Here is a 19,459-nt window from a genome sequence, read left to right on the forward strand (position 1 = left end):
GAAGGGTGTCATGTACCATTTATTTTCTTTTTTTCGACGTGACTGGTGTTTGCTTGTGTGAATAATTCACTGGCGGAGGGGGTGTTTTTCATCTCCTGCTGTAATGTCTGAACCCTCTCATCTAATTTCCAGGGAGCAGAGTCGAGAGGTTTGTGTGTGTGGCTGGTGCCTGCCAGAGCGGTCTGCTGGGAAGAATGGAGAATGGTGGCAGTCAATGTGTCTCAGTCCTGAGGGCAATGAATATAGCCTGTGTAATTTGCTGTTTATTTTTAGCTCTGCTGATTTATTGGACAAAATACTTTGTGAGGGGATCCCACACCAAAACAGCAGTAACCCCCCCCCCCCGCCGCCCGCTTTCAGCTGTTCAGCCTTAGATTGGCTGTGGTCCAGTCTGGTAATGTGGTCGAGAGGCAGGAATGAAATATAGTTTTCAGATATTGCAGGAGTAAAAAGGATTCAACCAACCCTGTGCCACATTTCAAACCAGGTGCTAAGATAGAACAAGGCTCTATCTGAGGCCTACTCCAGGCCTGTGGTCAAATGATCCTGGCAGGAAGCTCTTCACTTGTTCGCTGTTTTTCATTTGCTTACAAACCCGAGGCACAAAAACATCACTGTTACACATGGAAGTTATTGTGATGGAGGAAAAAGTTGGTCCCTTCTCTCTCTCCGGAGTCCTAACTTCTCCTCGGCAGCATATGATGGTGCGAGTAGTGCAAGTCCAAATAAGGTACCCTGTTAATATGCCACATGGCCTTTCCTGGCCTTACTTGTTGGAATGATACCTTTAAAATAAGTCAATCAATAGCTACCGTGAGATGGTTGCGGCTAAAGTGGTTAAAAGTGACTCTGGGAAGAGCTTCTTCACACACTTGGGTTGCAAGAATGTGGGATTCACTCGCCTAGGAGAATGTACTTGCAAAGCCAATGGAAGAGTTCGAACAAGGAGATTTGATAATTCAAGCTCAGAAGGAGTAGCATTATCCCACTCGCTCAAATCCTTTCTTCATGACCATCAAGCTCTGGGTTTGTGAGGTGTTCACTTGGAGAGGTGGTGGCGTAGTGGTATTGTCACTGGACTAGTAAAACAGAGACCCAGGTTGAAATCCCGCCACTGCAGATGGTCAAATTTGAATTCAATAATAAAAATATCTGGAATTAAATATCTAATGGTGACCATCAAAGCATTCTCGTAAAAATCCATCTGGTTCACTCATGTCCTTTAGGGAAGGAAATCTGTCGTCCTTACATAGTCTGACCTACATGTGACTCCAGACCCACAGTAATGTGGTTGACTCTCAACTGCTCCCTGATGAGCAATAAACGCTGGCACAGCCTGCGACGCCCATGTCCCATGAACGAATAAAATAAAAATAAAAATATCATCTTTGTATATGAGAAGCCATGGTGCAGGTGGAGTTGCCAACACTGGATGGACATATTTCTAGAGGTTTTATTCAGCCACCTCATTCTCCCAAGGATCCCCCCCCCCCCTCCCCAACCCGTCCCCCACCATCCACTCCCACCAGTTGTCTATGCTCATAACACCAGATTGAAAAGAGAACAGTGAACTCATTGGGCAATGGGCTTGAGCTAGGGCGGGGGGGGGGGATCAACATTGTAAAGGAGCTGCCACGATGGCGGGTCAGGCTATATAACAAGAATGGCTTCAACTGAGTTCTGCAAAATAAGATGAAAAGAACTTGAGCTCTTTGACCATGACTAAGATTGAGCAGAAAGATGATGAGACAAGTCTAGGGCACTACTTAAAACAGTAATGTTAGTAGGGGGCTGCTTGAATAGTCCCAGTGGATCTTTGACCCCCTTACAAAACATGGAAAACAGGGCAGATGAAGCCTCGGTTTGATATCCTACCCCTGGGTTTCAGCGCTGGACTAGGGCGTCAGGCTCCAGGCACAAATATAGGCTTGATATCCAGAAACCTTTCACAAAAAAACATTATACATTGGGTTGGGTAACGGAAGCGAAAACCTAGAATTATTTAAAAACCAGTTGCTTGCTGTGATGGAGGAACTATGAGTTTTTCGAGACTGGTAAATTAGGATCGAAATTTTGGCCTTCATCATCTGTATCCATCTTGCGTTTGTGACCCTTAAATGTTTCCAATGAAATAAAGTTAGGAACATAAAGGGCTGTTGTTGCCTAGCCTGGGTATGAAGTTGTGTGGGAAACCAAATCGTGGTGATCATATCATTGCACAAGTAGTTGGAGTGTTGTGATTGTAGCTCTGTTTGGATTCAAGTTCCCGGCTGGATCCTGTACGGGAAAATCAATACAAATCTGGGGAAGGGTGCTGAAATTCGAAAGGGTTTTAGGGGCTGCGTTGTTCATCAGTGGTGGAAAAGCATTGCTTTGCCCATTGACACCCTCACAAGTCTTACCGCCAACTTCAGTAACCAGCAAGTCAGGGTTTGTGAGGTGTTGGCTGGATTACATTTTTTTTCTTGTGGTCTCAAAGCCTAGAGGATGGATCAAAAAACCTGGCCAAGTTGGCAAACTCCAATGGGTTATATTCCTGGAGGCTTTATTTAAAAAAAAAATTAAGAGTACCCAATTTTTTGTTTCCAATTAAGGGGCAATTTAGCCTGGCCAATTCACCTAACCAGCACATCTTTGGGTTGTGGGGGTGAAACGCACACCGACTTGGGGAGAATGTGCAAACTCCACACGGACAGTGACCCCGGGCCGGGATTAGAACCCGGGTCCTCAGCGCCGCAGTCCCAGTGCTAACCACTGTGCCACATGTCACCCCCTGGAGGCTTTATTGCATGACTTCAGATTCAGACCACCCTCCCTCCACCACCACCACAGACATACACTCCTGACATTGGTCTTCCAAGACGTCTATCCCCAATAATTTAAAACCAATACTCGAGGGTTTCCAGGCAGTGTCCGAAAGATTAATATTTAATTTCGGCACATTCCAGAAAAGTAGAACAAGCTCCACGTTTCACATCAGCAGGGAAGAAGAGGGAAATCTGACAATTAGGTTTTAAGAAAGGCCCGAGAAGCCTGAGGCCATTAAGAGCTTTCGGTGGACAGACGCGAAAACGATGCAGTGACATTGAATTGCGACTCAACGTCTCAGGATGAGGAGTGCTGTATGGTACTTGGGGCTGAGGAAGAGCAAAGAATGAATGTTCGATGCAAAAATCTAGCGACGTTGATAAAATAAGAGACGACATATGCCACCTCCTGGAGCCTCTTATAACACATGAGAAGACACGTGGTCAGAGCTAGCCCAGAATTTAAGAGCTTCTAATGTTGTGTCTATAAATCCACTGCCACATATTTGCACTTATTGAACCTCAGACAGTCTTTGGTATTTCCAATGAGTCACTCTCTGTTGGGAAAAGATTAGGCAGGGAGTTGGATCTGTCACTCTAATTCCAACTCCTCCTTTTGTGTGGATCATTTAGGAGGAATTATGAGAGAGAAGTGTTGAATAAATACAGGTCTTTTTTTTCTTAACTTCCCTAACATTTTGTTTGTGTAGTAAATCACTCAAAAGTAAATCTCTTTTAAAATTATTCACATTGATAATGCAAAGAGAACAGCTCCTTTTTCCCTTTGTCCCCTTCTTTTAGTCTGTTTTTCTGTTTTGTATGCTAATTTCTTTTTTCACCAAATGTTTGCCCGATACAGGGCAAAAGAGCCAGAGGGGAGATGAGGAGAATTTGTTTTGTGCAGCAAGTTGTTGTGGGGCGGCATGGTGGCCACAGTGATTAGCACTGCTGCCTCACAGCTCCGGGGACCCGGGTTCAATTCCCGCCTGACTGTGCGGGTTAGGTGGATTGGCCATCCTAAATTCCTCCGGGTGCTCCGGTTTCCTCCACAGTCTAAAGATGTGCAGATTAGGTGGATTGGCCACGTTAAATTGCCCCATAATGTCCAAAGGGTTAGTTGGGGCTATGGGAATAGGGTGGCGGCATAGGTTTAAGTAGGGTAGTCCTTCCAACAACCGGTGCAAACTCGATGGGCTGAATGGCCTCCTTCTGCACTGTAAATTCTATGATCTACGCTACACTGCCTGAAAGATGCAGATTTATTGGTCAGGTTCCAACGGGAGTTGGATGAATACGTTGAAGAATATAAAATTGCAGGTCTATAGGGAAAGTGAAGGAGAGTAGGACTAATAGCCTTGCAAAGAGACAGCCGAGGCAGGCTGGGCTGAATGGCCTCTGTTGCAATATTCTTGGATTCCTTTTTCCTTGCTTTGTAAACAAGAAAGCATTGATGTGAAGCGGTGGCCACGGGTCCCGTCCCATTCCCAATAGTCCATTGACTTTTGCCGGGACTGGAAGAGCACATCCACGGGCAAGGCTGGAAAATCCCAGCCACTGTTTCTCCCTCATCCTCTCCCGATGAGGCTGAATTCTCACTGGACTGCTCATCCAAGTTTCGGAAAAACAAGAACTTGAATTTACTGAATGCTTCTCTCTTGTAATGGCCACAAAAGATTCATGCACAAGCTTGTCTTGGAAATGGGAGAGGCTGTTATGCGGTGCTACGTGATGCGGCTCAGTTGGTGGCGCCCTTGCCTTCACCTCAGAAGCAGGCCTCACTCCAGGAACTTAACTGCAAAATCTAAATTGACACTTTCATGCAATTCTGAGGGAGTGTGGCAGTCAGAGGTGCCACCTTTCAGATAAGGTGTTAATCCAAAACCCCATCTGCCCTCTCAGTTGAATGTAAAGATCCAGTTCCAGTTGCACTATCTCGAAGAAGAGTAAAGGTGTTAACCGTGGCATTTTCATCAATCAACCAACATCGTTAAAACAGTTGACCTGGTCGTTATCACGTTGTTTGTGGGAGCTTTCTATGCCCAAAATGACTGTTGAATTCCCTACATTTCAAAAATACCCGCAATTCAAAAGTACTTTGTTGGTTGTAAGTGTTTTGTGACGTTCTGATGCAAAAGTTTATTTCTTACACGGGCATCGGGCCACAAAATCTCCATGAAATGAAAATCGCTTATTGTCACGAATAGGCTTCAGTGAAGTTACTGTGAAAAGCCCCTAGTCGCCACATTCCGGCGCCTGTCCGGGGAGGCTGGTACGGGAACTTGGTATTGTTTGCTGAGGGAGGAATGTTGGTCAAGACACCAGAAAAAAATCCCTTCCCTCCTCTTCCTATAGCCATATGGTCATTAGTGCTCATCTGAACCCCATGAATAGGCAAGTTATGGCCTTGGTTTTAACACCTTATAAAAACGATGGAACATCCAACAGTGCAGCACTCCCTCGATTTGCATTGGGCTGTCAAATGAGGTTATGTGCAGTGGGATTAATTTCCATAGCTAACTGACTCAGTATAATGCAGATCGACACACTCCATAGTGCATCTACCCAATGACCCCCTGATCAAAAATTAACCCTACAGGTGCTGCGTTTCACGCATGATGAATGCCGATGGAACTGAAATAAGCAAGCAGAATTCTGATCTCAGCAGCTCTCAGATTGATCAACTAACAGTGTCTTAATTTTAACAGGACTAGACAGGGTAGATGCAAGAAGGATGTTCCCAATGGTGGGGGTGTTCAGAACCAGGGGTCACAGTCTGACAATGTGGAGTAGACAATTTAGGATAGCGATGAGGAGAAATTTCACCCACAGAGTGGTGGACCAGTGGAATTCGCTACCACAGGATGTACTTGGGGCCAAGACATTGTATGTTAACAAGAAGGGACCGAAGGATATGGGGGAAGGCGGGACCAGGCTATTGATTTGGGTGATCAGCCATGATCATTAGTGAACGGCGGCGGAGTGGGCTCGAAGCGCCTCCAGGTCCTATTTTCTATGTCTATGTTTTCTATGTCAACAGGCTTATTGGTTGGGATTTGAATGAGAGCAGTTGCTATGGTTAGAAAATCACTTTTGTCTTTTTCCCCTCCAAACTCTAGACAGAATATGCCATCATGTCAGAAAATCATAATTTCCCAATTTTCTGGCTATCACCAAAATTAAATGTTCCATGGCTGCATTCCCATCACCTGCTGTGAACCTCTGATTCAATGATGGCCCTAGGCCACCGTGACACTTATAGAATAGACACTTGCAGCACATAAGAATATGTTTTGAATACAATACGCTACTGTCTTCCAGAGCTCCAATTTACAAATTCACCACGCGATCACCTTGAGGCCTAACTAGCTTTTCTTTCCTCATTTTTATTTTTATCAAATACGTAGAGTGGGAGCATCCGGCCCACCCCATCAACAGGACTTGTGAACCACGCAAAATGGCATAGACATCGGTGGGCCCAGAAGATCCTATTGGTAGACTCCGGAAAACACGCCGTTTGGGGGGGGGGGGGGGGGGGGGGGGGGGGAGGAGGAATGTTCCATTCAACCTAATCAGAAGCAGATTAGTTAAACAAATGTCTCACAAGAGGTTGAGCAGAAAGCACAGGCCTTCACCTGCCGGCCAAGGCCAGGAGGTTACGACTGGATGACTGTAGGAGATGAATGGCCAAACAAAGGCAGTTAAACAAGTTCTTGGCATCCACTGTCTCCTGCAGATATAGCAACAGTTCCGGAGCCCGATCCCTTAATTTTCAACCTCGCCGTGATACACTGGAATGAAATTCAGGTTTTTTTTTTCAGTTCAGAGATATTCGATCAGCCTCTGAATCTTGCGAGTAACTTGCGTTTAAAGTAGTCGCGGGGCACATGACAGGAGTGTTATTGGACAGAAGTTAACACAGAACCACATCAGGAAAAATGAGGACAAATAACCTGAACCTTGGCCAAAAAGGTTTAAGGAATGTCCCATAGAAGGAGAGAGGTTGAAGGAGGGAATTTTCATTTTAATACTCGTTCATGGGATGTGGGCATTGCTAGTTAGGCCAACATTTATTGCCCATCCCTAATTGCCCTGGAAAAGGTGTGGTGAGCTGTCTTCTTGAACCACTGCTGTCCCTGTGGTGTAGCTACACCCACAGCGCTGTTAGGGAGGGCGTTCCAGGATTCTGACTCAGAGACAGTGATATATTTCCAAGTCAGGATGGTGAGTCTCTTGGAGGACAACTTGAAGGTGGTGGTGTTCACAAGCGTCTGCTGCTCCTGTCCTTCTGGATGGTAGTGGTTATGGGTTTGGAATTCTAGACCTTCAGGGTTAGAAAGCGGAAGGCATGGCTACCATTGCTGGAGCGATTCAAATCAGGGATGCAAAAGGGGCCACAACTAGATTTGTGCAGACATCATGGAAGAATGCAGCGCTGGAGGAGGTAACAGAGATAGGAAGGGATTGTAGGGTCTGAAGGAGTTTCCAGAGATCGAGAAAGATGAAGCCATGGAAGGATTTGGAAAAATGGGTGAACATATTCAAATTGATGCATCAATGGAATTGGCCTGGTTCGTGACAAAAGATGATGTGAGGACAGGGGTGGAGGTGATAGGTGAATGAACATGGTGAAAGTTAGGATGCAGACACCAGAGTTATGGATGGAAAACATTGAAGTATTTCCTTTGCCTTTTAGGGCGTAAGCTTTTATTCTGAGGCACGTGTGTTTTTAGACCAACTAAACACATTGCTCATCCAACATAATTTTGATTCAAAGACAATTAGATATTGTCTAATTGGGGGAGGCGATGGCAAAGTGATCATTAGACTAGTAAACCAGAGACCCAGAGTAATGCCAGGACCCAGGTTCAAATCCCGCCACTGCAGTGCGTGAAATTTGAATTTAATAAAATTCTGGAATTAAAAGTCTAATGATGACCATGAAACTATTGTCGATTATTGTAAAAACCCATCAGATTTACTAATGTCATTTCGGGAAGGAAATCTGCCATCCTTACCTGGTCTGGCCTACATGTGACATCAGATCCACAGTAACGTGGTTGACCCTTAACTGCCCCCTGAAGGGCAATTAGGGATGGGCAAGTCCCATGAACGAATAAAAAAGAACAATCTATTTCATTCAGCATCTGTGTGTAATCCATCAAGGACCAGTTGCTCCCACACACCGAGGAACACCAAGACATTGAAGGAACGCAATGGAATGCAAGCACCGTATCATATTTGAATGCCATTTTAAGAGTGGTGTTACCAACTGTGGAGAAATACATTTTGTGCAAAAACCTCATGGCACTTCTGTCATTGCTGACCCCTGTGAAGGATCAGACCCGACTTGTAATACCTCTGTAACCCACGGTGTCGTTTTTTTTGTGGCACATCAGTCTACTTCATTCATTATGATATCAGTTTTTTCATTTGTTCTTAAGATGGTAACACTGACAAGACAGAATTTGCCTTATTGTCCTGTGGGGTTATTGAGATTAATCACAGTATGTGGAAGCAGGGCCACACGTTGATCAGGCAGGAATAACAACTCCCTTCCCTCCAGCTGAGCCAGGTGGGTTTTACAATAATCTGTTTTTCATAACCACCTCTTCCCCCTGGAGCTAACGCAAATTCACTAAGTTAGTTGAGTGCAATTTCGCAATGTGCTGCAATGGGATTTGAACTCACAATGATTGGTTGCTGATTCAGCAACATAACCACAAGGCTATCATTTAAAAAATATATATATTTTTATTAAAGATCTTCCAATTTTACATTAAGTTATACAACAAAGCCCATATTGCCACAGCAGATGATTCGCAAAAAACAAAATAACAAAAACCCCGTCTAATCATGCCCCCCCCCTCCCACGCCCCAATGGCTGCTACCTCTGGTAGAACCATTCAACCGACCCCCTCACGGTGTACTTGACTTTCACCTGGTACAAAACACTGACATGGTGTTGAAGAAGGAGGCCCTTCTTACCAGTTTGGGGCAAGACCAGAATGTATGTGTGAGATTGGCTGGCCCACTGGAACACCGCTCACAACTCTCTTCTACCTCCAGAAAAAAAAAAACCCTCAACCTAATTTTAGTCAGGTGCGCCCTGTGTATCCACCTTAAACTGGATTAGACCAAGACACCCTCGGCGGGGCCTCACGCCATACCTCATCAACCACTATCGGCACCTGTTCAAATCCCATCACCACAGCAGCTGGTGGAATTTAAGTTCAATTTGTACAAGAAAAACCTGGAATTTTGAAAGCTGGTCTCGATAATGGCTCCGTGAAGCTATCATTGATGGTCATTGAAACCCCATCTGGTGCCCTTTAGGGAAGGAAATTTGTCTACCTGTGACTCCCGGCCCAGAGCAATGTGGTTGACTCTAAACTGCCCTCTGAAATGGCCTAGCAAACTGCTCAAATGGGCAGCAAATATTTGCCTTGCCTGTGACACCCACTTTAATAAGGACACGGACGTTCCACACTGAGTACAATAAGAAACAAAGTTTTATTTATACAAACGATATGTACACTACACGGCGGTGCCTTACTGGTCAACCTTGTATAGATGGGTTAATTGAGATACCCCGGCCCTGATGGTGGAGCTCCTACATGGACAGGAGCACGAGGAATACAAGCATTCCCACCCTGTGGGATATTTCACCTACATCCAATTAAATAAATTGAAATTGATCATTTTTTGTCGGTAAGGACATACAACCCAGACAGGTTGCCAGAGCTAAGATACAAATCAGTAATGATCTAATGGAATGGTGTAACAGGCTTGAGGGGCTGTTCCTGTATCTGTCTGAGAACATCGCCAATAGCGATAACATATTTACACACTGAAGATCTGTTTAAGCAATCTTTATTTGTGTTTTTTTCCTATCCTGCTCCTCCCTTTCAGAAGCTAACTCATTCTGGCATATGGCTATGTGTGTAGCAACTATTCTCCATGCCTCCAGCCAGGATTCCTACTCCCACTGACTATCCAGTGACTATGATACTTTTATCCCAATATGAGTCAGTGCCTTAAGAAGAGGAAGGGTGAAAACTGCTGGAATAACATGAAAGGTCACCAGAATAAAGTAGCAAAGAGGCACAGGCATTGTCAACAGTGAAGACAGTTAGTTGCAAGATGGGGAAAATGTGGTATTAGTCATGAAGCTATTGATTTATTCCACACATCTTGGCCAAAGTAAACTACTTATTTTAACTCACCAGTCTCTGGTCTCCTCAAGGTTACACCAACTGCGGTCAACAGAGTGGTTGAGCCTCTAACCTCCTCCAGCTAAAAAACCTTCAGAACTATCTGCTGTGCCCCAATTCAGGCTTTATTGTGGGTCCACCCACTTGCTTTGCTCCCATCATTAGTGTCTGCGCCTTCAGCCAACTTGGCTCCAAGCTGGAAAATTGCTTTCCTGAACCACCTCCAACGCCTCTCTCTTAAAGACAAATGGGTAACACAGTGGTTAACACAGTTGCTTCACAGCTCCATAGCCCAGGTTCGATTCCCCACTTGCGTCACTGTCTGTGCGGAGTCCTGTACATTTCTCCCGTGTCTGCGTGGGTTTCCTCCGGGTGCTCCGGTTTCCTCCCACAGTCCAAAGGTGTGCAGGTTAGGTGGACCGGCCATGCTAAATTGCCCCTTAGTTTCCAGAAAGATTGGGTGGGGTTCGTCGGTTCTGGGGATAGGATGGAGGTGTGAGCTTAGGTAGGGTGCTCTTTCCAAACGTTGGTGCAGCCTCGATGGGCTGAAAGGCCTCCTACTGCACTGTAAATTCGATGATTCTATTCTATGATTCTATTCTATGATTCCTTAAAATTTTCTCCCTGGAGTAAGCTTTTTAAAACAATTTGGTGTACTCAATTCAATTTTCCCAATTAAGGGGCAATTTAGCGTGGCCAATTCACCGACCCTGCAGATCTTTGGGTTGTGGATCTGATGTCACATGTAGGGCAGACCAGGTAAGGATGGCAGATTTCCTTCCCGAAATGACATTAGTAAATCTGATGGGTTTTACAATAATCGACAATGGTTTCACGGGGGGAATGTGCAAACTCCACACGGACAGTGAACCAGAGACGAGATCGAACCTGGGACCTTGGCGCTGTGAAGAGTAAGCTTTTTATGTTCACCTGGTCCAATGTCACCTACACTTGCTTTGGTGCACGTTTATTTTTGGCTGAGAGCATTCCTGTGAAGCAGCTTTCGATGTTTTACTATTTTTGAGGTGCTCTGTGAATGCAAGTTGTTGTTGTTGAGCTCACCACTGGTGCATTGCTTTGGTGTCAGTCACTCTCTCTCGCACACATGTACAAATTGTTGGGAAAGGATCTTTTAACCTACAGCTGCTCAATCTCACCAGGTTGCCCATTTATCTCCAGCTATCAGCCCCCACATTACCCTCTGTCGAGCTGCAGGAATCATCCTGTCCTGTAGAATGAGAAGAGGTGGGGAATGACAAAGACCTCCAGTTTGGCCTGCTCAGAGAGTTCTGGAAATGCCTTGAACCCAGTGACTAAGGTGTTCCTCTAAAGGGCAATAAATTTAAATTTTATATAAAAAGAGCAGGAAAGTTGCACAATAGTTTTGACGGGTAAGGGGATTGCAGAAAATCCCACGCCTTGGGTGGGCTAGTTTAATTGGTGTGGGATAAACAGTTAAAGAAAGGCCTTGTACTGTTTTATTGCACAGGTGTTAAAACACCTGGCATTGGATTCACCGTCGGTGGGATTCTCCACTTCGCCGGCAGCGCACTCGCACCCGTGGATTTCCCAACGGCATGGGGTGCCCACAATGGGCAGCCCCATTGGCTGGCTGGCGGGACGGAGGGTCAGCGGAGATGCGCCGCACCAGAAAATGGGTGAATCCCTCCCTTGATATTTCAATTTACAGTCAGTTTATTAATAAAATGGCACGGTTATGAGTTTCAGCACTCACAGGGACGCGGCGTCTCGATGAACGGTTAATAGTGCCAGTTGCAATGCCGAATGCCAAGTTGGACGATCTCTCTTGAACTTACCACATCTTTTTTTTAATATAAATTTAGAATATCAATTATTTTTTTCCAATTAAGGGGCAATTTAGCATTGCCAATCCACCTCCCCTGCACATCTTTGTGTTGTGGTCGTGAAACCCACGCAAACACAGGGAGAATGTGCAAACTCCACTCGGACAGAGACCCAGAGCCGGGATCGAACCTGAGACCTCGGCGCCGTGAGACTGCAGTGCTAACCACTGCGCTGCTAACCACTGTGCTGCCGAACTTACCACATCTAACAATTCAGTTGTAGCAATGACATGCTCATTCTTCAGATCCATCCATCCATGAGCGCAGATGGTGCGAAGCAACAACACCCCCCCCATGACATTTCAAATTGTCGGTCTTTCTGAAATACAAGGGCAGAAATCGCAATGCCATAAAATAGTCTTTTCTTTTTTAAAAGTACCAACGGATACAGCATCCTAATTTGAGCTCATGCTTTTTATTCCCTTGATGGAAAGTCACCAAATACCCAACATGGCAACTTCTCTGGAAATGATTCACAGCAGACGTACATGCGTTGCTGAGCTGCGTTTCTGAGCTGCAAATATGGTAAAGTATGTGATCCAGGCAAAGATATTTCCTTGAGAAGAATTTGCAATGAAAAACATTCAGTTAACTGGAATGAGGAGAATAAAGAATGGTTTTGTCATGTTTTTTTTCTACGTAATCAACAATTCAGTCATGTAACACCAGCTTCTCTCAAAGGGAACATTTTCACAGAACAAACAATCCAAACACTTTTTCTAATTTTCCTTTTATTGAACTTTGTTTAAAAGGTCCTGACAGCCTTTTGCTACATTTAGAATCAGCTGGACAAGAGATAATTAACTCTTGTTACGGATTCAGGTCAAGAATGTCATGCTGACTTTAACTTCCACTGGCTATGGGCCTCAGCAGTCCCTCACCAGCACAGACTGATACTGAGGCCTGGTCCTCCTCCAGCTGCTCTCCCACGTTGCCAGCTGCAAGGACTGCTTCAGAAAAGAAACCTGACATTGGCTTCCCCTCGCATCCATCCACTTGTGCTCACTTCTCAGCAGCAGAGCGCGCAGGAGAGGCGGCCCCAACTCATTCCGCTGACCCCATCCCCTTCCTCACCCCTTTGCGCATCTTCCCCCAACCCAGCGCCACTGAACCCAATTGCTAAGTCCATTATCTTGTCCTAACTCAGACCTTCTCAAGGGCAATTAGTGATGGGCAATCAATGCTGGCCTAGTCAGCGAAGCCCACATCCCTTGAATGATTAATTTAAAAAGAAATCATAACTTGGCATACCAGGGATCAAAATTACGATCATCATATTATGTTTGGGTCACTTCGCAATTGGGCCACCACACATATTAAGTGAGCTTTTAGGGTGCCTGGCATCACTACTTCTCCAAGTAATTATTTTGCTATGGCTACAACATCAACAACGCCTTCCATTCATGTAGTGCCTTTAACGAAGAAAAATACCCCAAAGCCTTTCCAGGAAGAAAATGTTAAAAATTGCATAACATTTTATCAGCCCACCTAGTCCACCACCCAACTCAATTGATTGTCCTCCGAAGACTGCCGACCTCACTTCATCCCTCACTCCCAAGGAAACGTAGGAACCACCCAGCCCACTCAAACGGAAGGAAGTAAGGGGTGTAAAATTCCTAACTCAAACCCCCCTCCCCCACCCCCGCATTGGACTATTTACACACAGGCAGCCACCGTGGCAGCAGTGGCCATTGTCAGCACAGGTCCACTTGAGCAATAAAAAACACCTTACCATACCACATTTGACGTAAAGAAAGGCAGCAAAGGTGCTTTGCAGATTGAGTTAAGGGGCAGAATTTGACATTGGACCAAAAAGGTTAGAGATTAGGAGGGGTGACTAAAAGCTGAGACAAAGGGTTGCAATGAGGTTCTTAAAAGTAGGAGGGAGGCACCAGAATCGTGCTCCAAACACGAAGCTGCCTGTCAACAGGAGATGGGGCGAGGAACCCTGGTAAATGACTGATATACCAATTATAGATTGTCCCCAGGCACTTCAGACATGTGATGATCAAATAGAATTCATCGCTGGTCCACATTACAAGTGGAGGCCGAAGAAGTAAGTTTTTAGGGGTATCTTAAGAGAGGAGAGTCAGGCAGCGAGCAGGAAAAGTTATGGGGCCTCGACAGCTGAAGGCCCAACGGCCAATGTTGGAGAAATCGAACACGAACAAGAGGTCAGGTTTGGAGGAGCGCAGAGTTTTAGAATTCTGATCAGGAGGGAGAGGGGGATGAGATGAGGCCATGGAGAGATTTGAAATGATAGGACGAGGCTCAGTACGAGTTAATGAGCTGGAACCAAGGTTTTGGGTGAGCTCGAGGATGCAAGGTGGACGCTGTCCAGGAAAGCGGGCAAATCTGGAGGTAAGAAGGGGACAGACGTGTGTTTCAGCAGTGGATGGCGGCAGGCCGTGGCACCAGCATGAGCTGGAATCTGAGTCATTAGGAACAGTCAAGGACAATAGAGGTCAGAAGCCTCCCCAAGGCTGTTGCTCCATTTTCAGTGTATCCCTGACTATTAGATGCTTGATGTCAATAATGTTTCTCTGAAGTGGCCTTTCCTTGCCAGCGATAGAAAGGAGATAACAGAAATCTTTATCTGAGTGCTGACTGATGGAATTACAATTTCCAACCTGCTGTGTGCTTTGCACTAATGCGGCTCCACGCGACAGCCAGCATCCCGCACAGGCAAACAAAAATTGTGATGGTGCTTTTTGAAGCGGCTTTATTTTCTCATCGTAAATACCTGCCGGTGTCCATTTGTCCTTCACACATTGTTTTTATTTTTGCCTTTTGATAAACAGCTGACCACTGGGAAAGAAAAGCTGAGTTATTTGACGAGGGAATAGGCATGCTGCATGAAAAAGCAGAATCTACGGAGATCAGTTTTGATTCCAATGCACTTACTTTCACTGTCAAAGATACGTGATCTGAATACAGACCTCTCAGGTTTTGACAGCCTAAGTGGTTTAGGGCTTTTCTAATTTTCCCTGGGGATTAGTATAAAATTAATAATTAGATAACTGTGATTGATAACAACACTACAATAAAACCAGAGGGCACCGATTTCATAGGAATGGACCACTCAGCCCATCCCTGATTGTGTTCATTGTAGTAGCAGTCTGGTCTCTGAGGCAGAAGGTTCATAGAGTCATAGAATTTACAGTGCAGAAGGAAGGTCTGGCCCGGCACCCCACCCAAGCCCATACCTCCACTCTTTCCCCGTAACCCAGTAACCCCACCTAACCTTTTTGGACACTAAGGGCAATTTAGCATGGTCAATCCACCTAACCTGCACATCTTTGGACTGTGGCCTAAATTGAATTACTTCCACCCCCAGGAGTGGCTGGTAGGTGGGGGTCACCAAATCCTCGTGTCACTGGCATTTTACAGGCAAGGGGCGTGCCCACGTCATGTGGCTAGTTCCCCAGGTATACCCTGATGGGGAAGAGGGATGGAACTCCTCCTGATCGCATACCCAGTGCTCCATGCAGGGTTTCTTCAGCAGCAATGGCATCCCCCACTTGATTTCCGATTATGTCTAGACTTTGATTATGTCTAGGCTTTTATAGGAATCTCAAAGACCCCCTAAGGGAACCATAAAGTGAGCACCCCTCCATTTCCTTTCGGAAAGGAGAGGAAAGATTGTGTGTTTTTATCTTTCATGAAATCAGAGCATCCCAAGCTTTTCTGTCTCTGTTCAGGTGTCAGAAACACAGCTGCCAAATTATGCACACAAGGTGCCACATGCAACAACGAGGTAAAGACCTGATAATGTCTTTTAATGATGTTAGTTTAGGGATAAATCTAGGCATAGGCACCAGGAAGAACGCCAGTGGTCGCCTGCGAAACAGTAGTGCTATGCAATCTTTTACGTCCACCAAAGAGAGAAGGTCTAGCTTTGTTTTAAGGTGACTTCTGAAAGATTTCACATGCGACAGTGCCGCACAGACTCATGTTATGTTGAAGCATCTGGAGTGGATTCTGGAGGAGTACCACAATCTTCTGACTCAGAGTGCAATCCACTGAGTCACAACTGACGACTCTGGAGTAGAATGCAAGGCAACTACAATAAAGAGCTAGTGGGTGTGGCACAGTGTGGCGTTACTGCTCCTGTTTTTACTGGGAAATTACACAAATAAATGACTTTTAAAAAAATAGTAAAAGTTCAAATCTTTAGCAACATCTATATTCCACCAATAGGATTTGTTTGCTTCATTTCTTAACACACACGCTCTTCCCTTGGGGGAACAGATTACAGCCACACCAAACACACACTCCTTCTGTGACCGTCAAGTCCCATAATGAGCCTTAAACCCAGAGTTTCTGGTTCAGAGGTGGGGATTTGGGGGAAAGGTGCTGGTGGAGGCGTCGGGGGATTTTGCAGAACATGACATGGTCCCCTACTTAGCGATAGGGCAGGCTGTTGGGAGAGTAATAGATGTCTGACTTTAAGTCTCACTGTTGGGCAGTGACTGTACTATTCTCGAAATCAGCCTTGATCTAACATGAAGGAGTCTCCAAATTGGTTTCCCTTTCTCCAGTGAGTTTGTCAGTTCTGTTAGCTATAGAACTATTGTTTTTTACAGCACAGAAAGAGGTCCTTTAACCGATCATATCTATGCTGGCCATCAAGCACCTATCCTAATCCTATTTCCCAGAACGTGGTCCATAGCCTTGTATGCTATTGCGTTTCAAGTGCTCATCAAAATCCTTTTTAAAAGTTGTGAGTGTTCCCGCCTCCACCACTGGTTCAGTCAGTGAGTTCCGGATTCCCACAACCCTCTGGGTGAAAATGGTTTTACTCAAATCTCTCTAAATCTCCTGCCTCTTACCTTAAATCTATGTGCCCTGGCTATTGACTCCTCTACTAGGGGGAAAGTTTCTCCCTATCTATGTCCCTCATAATTATGCAGACCTCAATCAGGTCTCCCCCTCAGCCTTCCCTGCTCTTAGGTGTGCATTAATCATTAATCCAATTCTGCTAATCTAAACATTTCCTTTTTTTTTTACTTTAAAGTACCCAATTCTTTTTCCCCCATTAAGGAGCAATTTAGCGTGGCCAATCCACCTAACCTGCATATCTTTGGGTTGTGGGGGTGAGACTCGTGCGAACACGGGGAGAATGTGCAAACTCCACACAGACAGTGACCCGGAGCTGGGATCGAACCCGGGTCCTCAGCGTCATGAGCGCCACCATGCCGCCCCTCATAAACATTTATTCAGCACGATCTGTTAAACCGCTCTTGATGCTTGGCATGTGAACATGTACAAAATACTGCATATACATTTCAAATCTGCAGCCAATGACTGCTCCTTTGTAAGTGTTAGCAGAATATTTTAAAAATACGCGATGATTGCTCAAAGCCAAATTCATGGCATAATGGTGTAAAATTTGCAGTAAATCTATCTGTGGCCTGGTGAATCCTCAAAATATGTTAACAACAGCTAGCACCGCAAAATGACACGATGCACATCACAGGAACATCCTCAAACAAAATTCGATACCCAGCCATTGAAGGATGAAGTCAAAAGCTTGGCCAATATACATAAGGCGGGATTCTCTGAATGTGCCTGCCCAGCGACCGGAGAATCCCGCCTGAGGTCAATGGACATTTCCGTTGTGTGCGCTCGTCCGTGGTGATCTTGCGGTGGGCAGGGCGGAAGAATCCAGCCCTTATCGTAAGGAGTGTTAAAAAACTTGAAAAAGAGACAGGGATGCAATTTCAGAGCTTAAGACCTTGAAAGATGAGGCATAGCCAGCAATCTTAGAGTCAAATAATTGTTACAGAGCTGAAGGAGGCCATTCGGCCCATCATCTCTGCACTGGCTCCAAATGAGCATCATGACTTAGTGCCTTTCCCCTGCCTTTTCCCCCGTACTCCTGCACATTGTTTCTATTCAAGTAATCATCTCCGGCCCTCTTGAATACCTCGATTAAACCTGCCTCCACCACGCTTCCAGGCAGCACATTCCAGATCCGTTCCATTCGTTGTGAGGAAAAGTTTTTCTCCCACCACCATTTGCTCCAATGCTGGAGTGACTAAAACTGAGGGTGCTCAAGAGGCCAAGATTAGAAATGCACCTCGTAGAGTCAGAGGCTGGGGGAGATATTGAGACGTGAGATCATGAAGGGGTTTGTTCATGAGGATTAGAATTTTTAAATCAAGGTTGTGCTTAACTGGGAGCAAGCATAGGAGTAACAGGGCGTGTTGCAAACTAGAACATGGGCAGCAGTGTTTTGAACGAAGTCACGTTTGTGGAAAGCAAAACAGACAAAACCAACCATTTTTGGAATAATCAGGTTTCGAGGGATAAGGGCCTGAATGTGGGTTCTGCAGCAAATAAGGGGGGGGGCGATTCTCCAATATTGGGTCCAAGAGTTCGCGCCGTTGTGAACGCGAACCGGGCCCAGTTACGTACGATTCTGGCCCCCACAGGAGCCCAGCACGGTGCTGGAGGGGTTCACGCTGCTCCAGCCTCCTCTCGCGGCGCCAAATGTGCGTCGCGCCAACCCGCACATGCGCAGTTGGGCCAGCTCAATCCTGCGCATGCGCAGTTGGGCCGCGCCATCCTGCGCATGCGCGGGGGACTTCTTTAGCGCGCCGGCCCTGACTCAAGATGGAGTCGGTGTTCAGGGGCCGGCCGTGCCAGAAAGTAGGCCGGGGGAGGTTGGGGGGCGGGGAGAGAGGCCGGCCCCCGTGGGCCAGACCCCATCCAAGGCCGCCCCCGGTGAAGGAGCCCCCCTCTCACAGCCCACCCCCCGACCGTTCCCGCAGAGTTCCCGCTGGTAGCGACCAGGGGTGAACGGCGCCGGCGGGACTCTGTCGTAACGGAGCGGCCGCTCGGCCCATCCGGGATGGAGAATCGGCGGCCCCGCTGATTCCCGCAGCCCGCGCCGGCGCAAAAAACCGTGTCGCGGTTGCGGCAATTCTCCGGCCTGGCGCGGGGCTTGGAGAATCGCCCCCAAGGTGAGGTAGGGGCAGTGGGAGATGGTATTATGGAGGTGGAAATAGACAGTCAAAAACATTTTCCAACTCCCAAATAAATTGTGTCAAATTGATGGTTTTGATTTTAAAAATGAGGCCTTTTAAAGGCATTTGAACGCAGTTTAATAAGCTTTGTGTCTGAGTCCGCGGTATTAACTGTTGCTTGACATGTAGACCTTCCATACAGCCAGTTAAGACAGTCTGGTGTTCTGTGGCAGTCAAGTGTTAAGTGTTAGTGTCTGATGTTCCAATGTTTGAAACACGAAAATGTAAATTGGCAGCAATTTTCTAATTTACCCCTACGCATTTCGCAATTTGTACAGACTTGCCTGATGAACGAACCAAGATTATGACATTACAAGACTGCATTTTACACCTTGCACACTTCACACTCTATGGGGGAGGGTTAATAACCATTAAAACATTTTGGACCCTCATGAGTTTATGTGTTATTGGTCCGGATATAATAATTATTGTTGCTGCTATTGATTCGCCAGGTATTGGTATTGTACACCAGATTTTGATAAGACCATCTTGAACACTAGGTATTCACAGCGGTACGCCAAATAAAGTACAACAGGAAATTCCTT

General features: G+C 45.9%; 1 protein-coding gene across 13 annotated transcripts in view; it reads left to right on the forward strand.

The window, feature by feature from the left end:
* mbnl1 (muscleblind-like splicing regulator 1) overlaps positions 1 to 19,459 on the forward strand; it is a 347,533-nt gene that overhangs the window by 173,908 nt on the left and 154,166 nt on the right. The gene's annotated exons all lie outside the window — the stretch shown is intronic.

This window comes from Scyliorhinus canicula, chromosome 13 (genome assembly GCF_902713615.1).
Source record: "Scyliorhinus canicula chromosome 13, sScyCan1.1, whole genome shotgun sequence".
NCBI lineage: Eukaryota > Metazoa > Chordata > Chondrichthyes > Carcharhiniformes > Scyliorhinidae > Scyliorhinus > Scyliorhinus canicula.